This window comes from Saccostrea echinata, unplaced genomic scaffold, assembly GCF_033153115.1.
Source record: "Saccostrea echinata isolate AGI-Se365-2 ecotype Australia unplaced genomic scaffold, CSIRO_AGI_Sech_v1 ptg000009l, whole genome shotgun sequence".
NCBI classification, from domain to species: Eukaryota; Metazoa; Mollusca; class Bivalvia; order Ostreida; family Ostreidae; genus Saccostrea; species Saccostrea echinata.
In genome coordinates this window covers 13,419,585-13,432,559 of record NW_026889758.1, presented here as the reverse complement: position 1 = coordinate 13,432,559, position 12,975 = coordinate 13,419,585, and the positions used below count along the sequence as shown (strand labels likewise).

The 12,975-nt window shown below is 32.2% G+C and overlaps 1 long non-coding RNA gene across 1 annotated transcript; it reads left to right on the top strand.

Annotated features, from left to right (window-relative positions):
• The first annotated feature begins 653 nt into the window (after positions 1 to 653).
• Positions 654 to 12,130, top strand: LOC133183332 (uncharacterized). The gene is made up of 3 exons (XR_009720624.1): positions 654 to 742; positions 9,969 to 10,041; positions 12,003 to 12,130. It is a non-coding gene; the product is annotated as an uncharacterized LOC133183332 (long non-coding RNA).
• Positions 12,131 to 12,975: the final 845 nt, after the last annotated feature.

Sequence of the window (12,975 nt, the reverse complement as noted above, 5' to 3'; positions counted from 1 at the left end):
AAAATTTAACAAGCAAAAATATCATTTGAAAGTAATGACATTTTACTGAATTTAAGAAGAATGGTTAAAAGTATCTTATATATTCAGAAAATAAAATAAAAAGTGGGGGTCTGTAATGTTAATTTTAAGATATTACTAAAATAGTGCTAATTTTAAGCTTAAAATAGGGATATTTTTTTCTTGACTTTCAAAATATATTTGCTATATTTTTTAAATATGATGATAAAATTCATGACAGTTTATTTGATATATAATTTAGGACCAGTATAAAACAGTTCACTTCACAAAATAACTCTGTGTGCAGACTGCATGGAGAAATAGGAATTCAAACTTAACATACTTTAAATACTTCGAAAGAGAAAAAATGATCATTTTCTTCTAAAAAACCTTCTGCCACAAAATATAGTTCCTCACTTAATGCTTTTGGTATGGAAGTAAGTCATGGAGTTTTAACTGAATATAGTTTAATTGGCATTGTAGAATCCAAAATTATTGTAACAATTAAAACTTTACGCAGAATTTTTGAAATATAGGGTAAGATATAAATCTGCTCAAAAGCTCAGGAGAACCTCATTAAGTGGATCATTTAAATATTATGCAGTTTATTAGAAGCTCTTTATTATCTGCACTGTTCACTTTTACAGGGTGTATGCCAGAATTGTTTCAAGAACAGTCTGAATCCGACATGGAAAAAATGAAGAAAAACAGCCTTCCTGTTTATAAATCTACATTCTGACAAAGGGTAATTTTGTTTATTTCAATTAGAAGTGCACATTTAATTTCAGTTGCTTTCCTTAATGATATATTATAGCATTTTTATTCCCTTATGAACAATATGTATACTTGTAAAGCATGTATCACAAAATCTTCTGCAAACAAAGTTTTGGGTGTATAGTGTTTGTTGTTTAACGTCCCTCTTGAGAATTTTCACTCATATGGAGACGCCACCACTTGTTGGTGGAGAGCTGCAAATTTTTGTCCTATACTCAGCACTTACAGCCATTGAGCATTGAGGGATCTTTATCGAGCCAGCACCTACTGTGACATGGGACCTTGGTTAATACCTCTGTCTCATCTGAAGAACGGGTCTCCACGTCCCACTGTGGGATTCAAACTCGCGATGTAAGGATCAGCTTCTTTCTCCGCGACTCTAGAGTAGACGCTCTAACTATCTGCTCTACTTCGGCAACTTTGGGTGTATATAAGCATAGGAATCATCATGTCCATCTGTCTGTTCATGTGTTTGGCCACTTTTATGATTAGCTTTTTTGTTCCAATTCTGGCTGAGATAAATTGATTTAAGTCATCTAAATACAAACAAATTAAGGGAAATTACTATGGTATTGGAATGAACATTTTGGAATACTGTCTAATTGTTTCATTGTAGTTGGTTTCTTTAATGTTGAAATAATGCATCTGGTCTTCCTAATGCATGGCATACACTGTATGCATGTGTAATGTTAAAGTTGGCTGAATGTAAAACAGTTCTTGTATTATGACAAAGGTAAATAGATTTAGTTCATGTAACTAAACATGTAAATTATCAGAGTGTTAAAATCTCAAGTTTTGAATACTGATTTATATGTGGAGAGTAGTTGGTCTCCTTAATGCAGTAATAATACATTTGATCTCCCTTATGCATACTGTATATTATATAAAGAGCCAGGTACGTTAGTAGTGAAAATCAGCCCTTCTTTGAAAATTTAAAACAATTATAAAGAAATGACTTGAAGATGTACACTTTATAAATATATCAACAATTTTTACCTATCCTTTATAGTTTAGTTGCAATAGCCCTCTAAAAATGGAATGTATTTTATTTCATTTAACCGTTTTTAGCACTTTGACGTCATTATCGCCGTCGATTAAGAACATTTAAATAACAACTGTAATGTATCAATGTATGTTATACGTAAAAAATCTTAAATTAAAATGTTTACATTGGATAGTTTATTTACTTCAAGAAAATATTGTACAAAAAAGAATGTTTTAAAGAATAAATGACCTCCATAGTATCGATATACCCGAATATCATAACTGCAGTCAAAATTGCTTGCATAAGGTGCAGTGTGTTTTTCTCCACAAATAAATTTATTTTTTCTGGAATGTTTAAAAAAAATAGATAGAGAATGCAAATAGATGCTTGAAATGAAGCTTTTATTAACAAACAAGAACAGTAAATGAGGAAAAATAACTTACTAACTTTAGCATTAATTTTGACCTATTTGCACTAAGGTTCAAATTATAATATTATAATACCGAAAATCGCCCTATTTGAGATAAATCAATACAATTTTAAAAAAGTATTAAATTATTCTTGCAAAATAGATCAATGGACAGCAAAATAATAAGAAATTATATCACCAGGATGTAATGATACATGTAACTCAGGCACGAAGTACTGGGGGGGGGGGGGCTGTCCCCTTTTTTCGAACAGTACCTTTTCTATCGAAAATGTCCATTGAAGGGCTAGTTGCTCCTCTCCCCCACTTTTTGTTGCATAGTTATGTGGTGATGTATGAAAAAAAATCGATGTGGAAGAGATTGAGAAGTTGGACCTCCCTCCCACGAAATAGGATTTTCAAGTTTGATTCTCCCCCCCCCCCCCCCATCCCGCCCTCATTTAAAAACCTATACTACGTGCCTGCAACTTAAGAAATATTTAGTAAAATTCATTGACTTCAGAATCCTGAAATTCTGAGTTACTCCAAGGTTTTGTTTAAAGTAAAAATATATTCTAGGTCGCTATTGCGCTGAGAAAGGGACGAAGGGGGGGGGGTGAAAGTAAGCTACTGGCATAACAAATAACCAAAAAAAAAAATCAAAGCTGACCCTAAGGTTCCTTGTGAACTGTACGTCAAAGTTAACGTCTTTTATTTGTCAAAACGTATAGACTGGATCTAATTTACATATCTTTGAGTCAGAGTCAGGCTCTAGTGGACATGCCTTCATAATTTCCATCAGCATTTTTTTTTAATTTACGATGACCTTGCAAATTGATCTTTGATTTTGGACCACAGACAAAGGTGTCAACTAACAAAGAATAAATTAAAATCAATCTTCCTAACTTACCAACAGTGAACTTGCAAAGCCATACAAAACAGCTGATGTAAATTCAAATAATGGTAGTGATAAAATTTAATTTCATTTGTCTAATGGGGAATTCAGACAATACTTTTCTTTCAAAACTTTGTGAAATATGAAATGAATTGCTTTGTCAAATGAGCTAAAAAATATTTCGATAATTCCCAGTAATTTTAACAATCGTGAATTATGTCTCTGACGCCGTTTGTACCATATCAACACATAACTTTATGATTGGACGCTGTTCCGTTTTCTTGAGCATTACTTGTGATTTTTCTGAACATATCCATCATCCCTCCAAGATATCAAAAAATGAAGACGGTCGACTCCTCTCATACACGATATATTTAATTTTTATTAAGCTTTGACTTGGTTTATAATAATATAGGTATATTTTTTCAACCCTACATAAAAAGGTTGTAACATTTTAACCCTGGGCCATATGCACATGACCTTAAAGATGGCGATTTTTTTTTTTTTTTTTTTACAAAAAAGTTATAATGTTGGGTTGCCTTAAGTTGTATGCAAAGAACAGCGATAAGGTTACCAGTGTCTCGAAACGCGGGGTACTTACGTAAGCATAAGGTTAAACAAACATGACTTTTAATAATGCATCAACCAGGGTCATGTTGAATTCATTCTTTTAGATCTAGTGGTTTCAGCTTTAGAACCTGACTGTTGATCATTTGGGGACAAACAACAAGAAGAAACTAAGATATGAAAATAATTCTCCTGAGTCTTTATATTGTAACGCTAAATATTTTTTATATCCAATTAAAAGACAAAACTGTACGTGTACAAAATTTAGCGGAAGGACTTCCTATGGACTAGATGGCGTTACCATAAATTAACACTACAGATTATGGGTCCTTGCATTGTACTCAGTTATGATTTATTTACGGTATTCATGAATTAGCGCACTGTTGTCTACGCCAAAGCCACTAAAATATGAAGCCGGCTTTTTAAAGTACACATACAGTATCTTCCTGGTACGTACGTCAGGGTCGGGGGGAGGTACCTTGAGATCCCTGGCCAAGTAGTTCAACTTCCCAATTTCCGAGATTTTAAGTATGATGTATAAGCTCATAAATAGCCTATAACAAGATTTTTATTATTACATGTAATATTATTTGATTTAGTAATAATCAATGAATTTGCAAATTTCCTGTCACAAAAGGGAGGGTGTAAAATGACTGAGTTAAAAAAAACTATAGATATATAAAATAAATTTTAAGTCATATTTGGGCGTATTTTTTGATAAGTTCAGGTAACCAAAATTAAAAAAAAAATCTTTCTATTTGTTTTATTACTTTAGATAAGATAGGAGTTTCCTGTAAATTACACAATTTAAATCAATCACGTTTCAAAGATATTAAAAATTTAAAGCAATAACCGATTTATTTACCAACTCCACATTAAAATAACAGACAAATTTAAAGTCAATTTAACTATAGAAACGTGAGGTTATATAAGTTCAAAATCGGTGAAAATTTTAATTCGAACGTAAATAACATTTATCATATATATTTACACTAAGTCTTGTATTATTAATTTCAAGCTCAGATACACAATAAATAGCTTTAAAAAATATTTTCAGTATCTTAGAATTTCATAAAATTATATGAAGCTGTCCCATTCAGAAGTTTTCATTTTAGTCGAACAATATTTTATTTATTCTCATCTTAACTTTTCTGAGGAAAACTTAAACAGTTATATATAATTTCCCCATTCTTCTTTCTTGAATTTAACCGCATTGTTTCACTGTTCTCAGGGACATAAATAACACATACTTATGCCTCTACTGTTCTCAATTATCATTTCAATTATTTTTTGAGAAGACATAAAAACATTTTAAATGGTTATGTTTTCTTTTTCGTTTCTATGATGGTATATAGATTTAATTCATTGAAAGATTATCATACTTAAAATACACTAAGTATAAGTATGTACTAATTAAGCCTTTGGAGAAAGGGTGTAAGTGCTATAATATTAAAATAATTCATCTGTGCATTGAAACATGTAAACTTTCCAGCATTTTTACAGATAATAAAAAGTCGTTAATTTGAGATTTTTTTATATCTAAAATGAATCATCTGACTACAGTTTTCTTTTACTGTGAGAAATTCTCAATTATTTTTTATCAAATGTTTGATAAAACAACGTATTGTTTACAGTAAAATATCGAACGAAAGACTGAAAAATTGGAAAAACTTTTGGCGCGTCACTGTATGTTGTCAATGTAAACAATGAGGACGTCTATATTTAGAGTTCGATGTACAACCTAGAGACGTTAGGTTTTTGCCTTAAAATTATCATAAGATACTTTTTTTTTTTTAATAAATTTAACAACCCAATAACATCTCAGTTATATCTTTTAACAAAACACCGTCTGATATTTAGACATTTCATGTGTACATTTGCCTGTGTATTGGTTGCCTGGAATGAAAACGAAAGTAAAAAGGGTGGTCGCGGATACGAATTTTTAACAACTGAGTTATTAAAATAATGCATTTTATCATTTAGTTTTCTACAAAATAAACATGTGTTCAATTGTTATTTATTTTCTACGAATATGATAAAAATACCAAGCTAATATTCCATTCCCCTCACGTCAAGGTCTGTATAGCAGACGACCGATAATATCAGAATTTGTAAAAATTCAATGTGGCCACAGCCCACGGCCAGAACGAAACCTGTCTAAATCAATCCCTTTTATGCTTTAGTATTTCTTGTTAAAATATCTTCGTAGCCGATGCTTGTGGCCACATCGAATTTTCCCAAAAACCGGGTGAAAAGTGAAGAAAATTGCTTGTTTTCCGGATATGGCATAGGTTTGGATATTACATAGCAGCAGAAGAAGCTTGGATCTGCCCAAACGTTTACATATACAAGGACTAAGGATCATAAACTTTATAAATATACATGGTTAATGAGGATACGCAGACTTTATTTTTTAAGCTTTTTGCAGGGCCTTTTGACATTAGCTAACGTACCTAGCTCTTTAATGACTGACATGTACGAGGGTTGATCCAAAAGTTCGTGGAATTTCTTCATATTTTATTTATTTATTAGTGAAAGTGGTTGAATACTGATTTACATGTGGATAGTAGTTGGTCTCCTTAATGCAGTAATAATACATTTGGTCTCCCTTATGCATACTGTATATTATATAAATTTAATGACTGACATGTACGAGGGTTGATCCAAAAGTTCGTGGAATTTCTTCTAGTGTTGTACCGATAATCAGAAAACATCGATTGTCGACAAAAAATGCTACTGATTCCGATGATCGATTATAGTTTTTCATAATCGATCATCGGAAACATACTTCTAATACAATACATTCCAGAATTATCCATTTCTGGTTTAAAATTTATTTCTTCTTAATGAAAGAAAATGGCATCTGCATCTGATACTAGCCAACTAGCACGAAGCAGAGGTGATTAAGAACCGAAGATGCATATATAGGGCCTAAAAAAAATTATTTTTGTTTCCTGTAATAACCCGACCGACCCATTCAATTTACCCCAGGTGAATATTTTTTTCTGCCAAATCTGTGTTTGCTCTTTGGTTTGATCAATCAGCTGATTCTTTTTATTAAGAAAATATTAATTGTATCTTTTATTTGAGATATAAAATATGCAACTTAGTCAACATTTACCTTAAATATAAAGAGTGATCAATTCCCCCCACAACTTTTTGAAGTTCGTTTTCTGCCGCTAGGCAGCCATGTTGGGTGTCCACTGTAAATATTTTTAGGTCTAGAAAGTGTAAAAGAAGCAAAACAACAAAGAAAATAATATATTATGTATTTTATATATTCATGTTAAAGAAATAAATGAAATTATTGTAATAGTCTGCTTTTTGTATGCAAAACTATGAAGAAATCAGATTATAATTGGTGAAATCGCATCAGAAGCAGTAACCGATTCCAACCGATGATCGATTCTGAAAATTAACCGATGTCTCATCACTAATTTCTTCATATTTTTTTTAATTTATTAGTGAAAGCGGTTGAATACTGATTTACATGTGGAGAGTAGTTGGTCTCCTTAATGCAGTAATAATACATTTGGTCTCCCTTATGCATACTGTATATTATATAAATTTAATGACTGACATGTACTAGGGTTGATGCAAATGCTCATGGAATTTCTTCATATTTTATTTTTTTTTAGTGAAAGTGGTTGAATACTGATTTACATATGGATAGTGGTTGGTCTCCTCAATACAGTAATAATACATTTGGTCTCCCTTATGCATACTGTATATTATATAGATTTAATGACTGACATGTACGAGGATTGATCCGAAAGTTCATGGAATTTCTTCTTATTTTATTTATTTATTAGTGAAAGTTCTATGGTCGATACAATGACCTTGTCAGCAAATACAATTTATCATTAAGTAAAATGCTGACTGACGTTTTTCTTATTATTATTGTTAGGCCATTATTTACACACTGAATTGTGTATGGATTTTTCCATTGTTTCCCAGTCGTGACAAGGAGCACACAGCGGGTGTGACTGGTCTGCAGGGGATGCTCACTCCTCCATGGCACCTGATCCCACCTCTGATGTTTTGGAGGTCGTGTTTGCTCTGCTCCTATTTCGTATTTTTTGATGGGCTTTTGAGCTTGAATACTGATTGTTCTCTCGATATATTTCATTCTACTCAACTGTGTGTTCATGTGATCCTACCTCAGTACTTACAGAATGATACATCCTTTGTTTGAGGGTCATTCTTGATGTCTGACTGAGTAATGGCAACGGGACATAAAACCTTAACTGACCTTACCACATTCTTTTCTAATCTGAAAACCCTCATGCATTTTTAGCATAACATATCGCCAATGCACACATTTTTCCCGAGGAATGAACTGCATCTACTCTGCATAGAACAGTATCTCTCCCACTGGCACAACAGTACTATTACACGTCATTATGTTCTTGAAAGGCAAACTCAGCAATTATTGTTCGGCATGATTTTTTTTCGTGACACCTGCAGTATTGAGTAACACAAAGTGAATGAATCATGTCCTCGAACAAAGTGTGCGTACAATGAGGTTTAGTTCCGGTTGATTGCGTTTAGTTAAAGAGAATTTATGATCTGCATTTCCATAGATGTCTTTTATATCAACACCAAACATGCATTTAAGGAAGAAAATATATTAAGTAAAATGCAAAAGCCTGTATTAAAAAATCAAAGGACAAGTGCACTTAAGCAATGCTTAATGGGCCCTTTTTCAGTGTCATATTAATTTAGAATGTATTACCAAATTGTTCTCTTTTGGTAATAGTTAAACACAAGTGGACATTTCTAATTAAAATCACATTAAAACATCACCTAAATCAGCATGGATTTGAAACAAATGAAGTTTTTTAAATGCCTATAGATACCCCAAATCCGGAAAAGTCGTACAGAACCTATTTTGAGTTTCGTTTATTTAAATCAAGGGGATGAGACATTTTAATCAGACACTTGAACAATCTGATGGTGGATCATTGACAGGCGCGTTTGCCGAATGATACTTCTTGTGCTATTTTACCCGAGAAAAAAATCGAATGAAGTTGTATAGATACCTGTATCCATAGTGATCAAACTACGAAATTTGCATGCTTGCATTTGAAATAATACAATAAGTATTAACATTAGTTCCTTTAAATTTTAAAATGAAAAAAAGTGTATTTAGGTGGCTTTCAATACCAGTACCATTGTCTTGCATGAATGTTAAACATAGGTCATACAGGTAAATAGCTCTTGCTTGTTATAGGAAAAACATTGAACTTTTCATACATTTTTAATATTTTAAGTACATTGTCAAGCCTAATCATGTACAAATTTCCTACTTTCACACAATTTTCGTAAATGTATAATGCGTTTTTTGTCAATCGCACAAGTTTGTACAATGTTAGGCTGACAATAAACAAAAGCTTTGAAATGAATGACCGTCCTCGATTTACTATAGAAAATCACAAATGTCGGCTGACCCCCTACCACATTGTATGGCTTTGCTCTTTGTATATTTGTGAATTCATGAATGTATAATGCATTTTTTGTCAATCGCACAAGTTTGTACAATGTTAGGCTGACAATAAACAAAAGCTTTGAAATGAATGACCGCCCTCGATTTACTATAGAAAATCACGAATGTCGGCTGACCCCCTACCACATTGTATGGCTTTGCTCTTTGTATATTCATGAATTTCAGCGATAAAATTTGTTGAATCTTATGGTTTAGATATCAATTATTGATCTGAGATGGAAAATTATGCTTAATTTAATTCTTCATTTTTTCACATTTTACCAGGGCCCATAAGTGCACTCATTCTTCAGTGTTTATACAGGTAAAAAGTTTGAAAAAATAAAAATGTTCCAACAAATGGTTTCGAACCAGGACACTAAATATGTTCATGGTGAGAGTCTGCGGTCTATCGTTCTGGGCTATGCTGACTATGAGGACATTTATAATAAATATAAACCAGTATGATAGAAATAGGTTTTCACGTTTTTTGTAGGTTTTTTTTATGAATTTCGACCCTAGGCACCTCTAAAAGAAGCTTGTTTTAAATAATTGCTTACTAGATCAAAATCTATCAAAATTTCATAATTTAATTTAGGGGCAGGCAAAGGGTGATTATATTGCATCTATCGGGTATAATTTTCTTATCAGAAAATTGTAGAGATATGCAAGGTTAATTAATGACAACATTTATTTTTCCTTTTTGCCTAATACTTTTATGATTTTCAATAATAAATTGATTATTGAAAAAAGCCTTTAATATGACTGCTGATTTTATCTCCATCTGTTAATTTTCAACACCTTTTCTCATGATTATAGTAGATAGAGAACAGATTATGATTTCTAACATTTACTTTTACAGATCATTTCCTTGAGATAGGTGGAACCAACAGTCAAATACAGACACTTTTAAGAAAAGTAAAAATCTGGCTCAGGTAAAAAAAAAAAAAAAAAATCATTTACAGTTTTAACAATTAGTAATTTTACCTTAATTAACTGGAAAAATCTCATTTGACAAAATACAGGTCAAGAATGAAGAGTTTAAAGCCTAGTAGGGATTTTGGTCAATCATTATAGGTAATCTGCAGTCCCTCTCGAGAATTTTACACTAATATGGAGATGCCACCACTTGCCAGTGGAAAGCTGCAGATTCTGTCATATACTCTGCACTCATGGCCATTGAGCAGTGAGGGGTCTTTTTCATCCCAGCACCTACTGTGACACGGGACCTTGGTTTATAAGGTCTCATCCGAAGGACTGGTCTCCATGTCCCACAGTGGGATTCAAACCTGCGACATAAGGATCAACTCCTTACTTCGCGACTCTAGAGCAGACGCTCTTAACCATGGCGCCACGCTTGTGACTAGCTCAGTTTTAAAGAAATCATTCAAGGTATTTTTCATCAAACTTAATATGCTGATACAATATATATATGTAACATATATAATTAGTAAGACCTATTCAACTATTTCATAAACTTTTAACCTTTCCTGTGACCTTGACCTCACTTTCCTTCAATTTGCATTTTGCATGGTTTTAAAACCTTTTAAAATATTGATATCTAAGGCTATGCATCTATACATAATTTGGTGAGAATTTACCATCTATATCCATTTTTTTTAGATTTCATTTTCAATTTTAAAGAAACTTTTCAAGATATTCTCATCAAACTTCATACACTAACACAAAATTTCATGTTGCATTACTATACACTCGGCAGACATACATGTCCTATGGACATATTTCTAGTGTATTGCTATTTCTGTTGTTTGTTTACTTCTGGTCAGTAAGTGCCCCCTAAGGGCAAGCCCCAGTCCTGTTTTCTTTTCCAGGGTTGCAACAGCGCCCCCTAGAAAAACAAGTTGCACCATCCAATCAAATCGTGTTTTGTGCTGCTTTATGCCAATGAAATTAAGGCTGGACAGCATATGTATTATATTCTGACCAATGGGGTTGCCGTATTTTCAAATAATTAGGATAGATTTACCACTTCAGCATTCCTTTCATCACTGAAGTGATATACATGGTCAAAAATTGACTAACTTTCATTTTTGTGTCAACTGCAGAGCAGAACGACACTTAGAGATCACTTTACCTGGTGTCTGTCTGTCCGTCTGTCACACCTTATATCTCCAAAATTTTGAGAGGCAGGGTTTTGATAATTAGCATTTATGTATGTTTTTGAGCTCATGATACTATACTTTGAAATTGTATGAAATTCAGTTACCACACAAACTTATATTTAAATACTATTAAATTACACTGGGATCAGTATTCCACAATGAATCGTGTTGACTGACAAAGGGACAATTAAAGTAAAGACAGTCTGAAATTCCTTTCCTCCGAGGAATGTTGGAAGCACCTACATGTGTATTAATAAAGTGATAAATAGTTATTCCTCATAATTTCAATTAAATTATTCATTTGAGGACTGGGGAACCATATTTTCTTTGATTGCCAGATTCTATCCCAGTCTTTTACTTTTGGATCCTTTTTTTTCCTTGCAGGCAAATGCATGAACCTCCGTGCTAATATTAAATTAATAGCTGACAACTCTTAGATTTATTTACCTCTTTAATGACGATACCTAGCAGGTGACATATACATTCCTTGAAACACTTTAGTTCCTATTTGATTTTCACTAATATAAAGATTATTGAAAAAAGACTATAAGGTGCTCTATAGTGATCAGTCTATTCATTCATCTGTCTGTCAAATACACATATCCCTTGTTCAGAATACAGGTGACTCTAAATACTTCAAACTTTATATTTTTTAATTAGATACATGTAGCTGCTTTGGAACATCTGAAAGGTCTATTACATTATCACTAGTTTTACTAGTTTTCTTCATGTAAGTTGAATATATTTTAAACTTTTAAATTTTTTTTTTCCAGGTAAGAAAGAAATTCAGGAGTTCTTAAATTGCCCTTGGAGTTCTTGGATTGCATCAAACTGCTAAAAGACCTCAACAAAAACAGCGTCTTGAAAATAAAAATGAAAATATTCAGTGAAAAAAAATTATGAAAGAGCCACTAAAAATCTTCAAGCCTTTGAGCTGAAATCTGGAAGTCAATCTGTGGACTTTACTAGTATGTCTTACTAAGTCATTTTGTGTATAATAAATACACTAAACTGTAAACACTTGTTAAAATGTGTATAATTTTTAGATATAATTTGTAGCTCACAGACTTCAATAGTTTCATGTAATTTAAGTAATAATGAAAATTTCCTGTTGTCTAGCTAGATTAGAAACTATTATTGTCCAATTTTGGATATTGTGAAATAATTCATCTAGTATGCATACATGTGTGTACACTTACGTGTAAATTAATTGTTATAGCAAATTCAATCGATCATTAAGTTGAATGTTGACTAATGTTTTTCATCAAAATTGTTTACACTGAATTGTTTGTGGTTTTTTCCATTTGTCCAATCATGTCAAGGAGCACATGGCAGGAAATGCTTTCTCCTCCATTGCACCTGGTGTTTTTAGAGGTCTGTGTTTGCTCTGCTCTAATTATGCATTGTTTCAATGGACTTTAAAGCTTGATCACTTTTGGTAATCTTCATATTTCATATACTATTAGAGTACTTGAAGAAAACTGTAAAGATTTAACATACAGTATAATGCATGTATATTGCACTTTAAGTACAGTGTATGTGGTTAAGAAATGTTAAATCGTCTCATAGTGCATTGAATTTGTTGAAAATTAGAAAATGTGTTGAAATTCTTTTTGAAATAATGTTAGATTGCAGATTTTTTTAAATCATGCAAGTAAGAAATTGCTAAATATTTTTTAGCTTTTCTGGACAGTCTAGATGAGTTCTTACTAAATACCTAGCATTGTATCCCAGTTAAAATTTAAG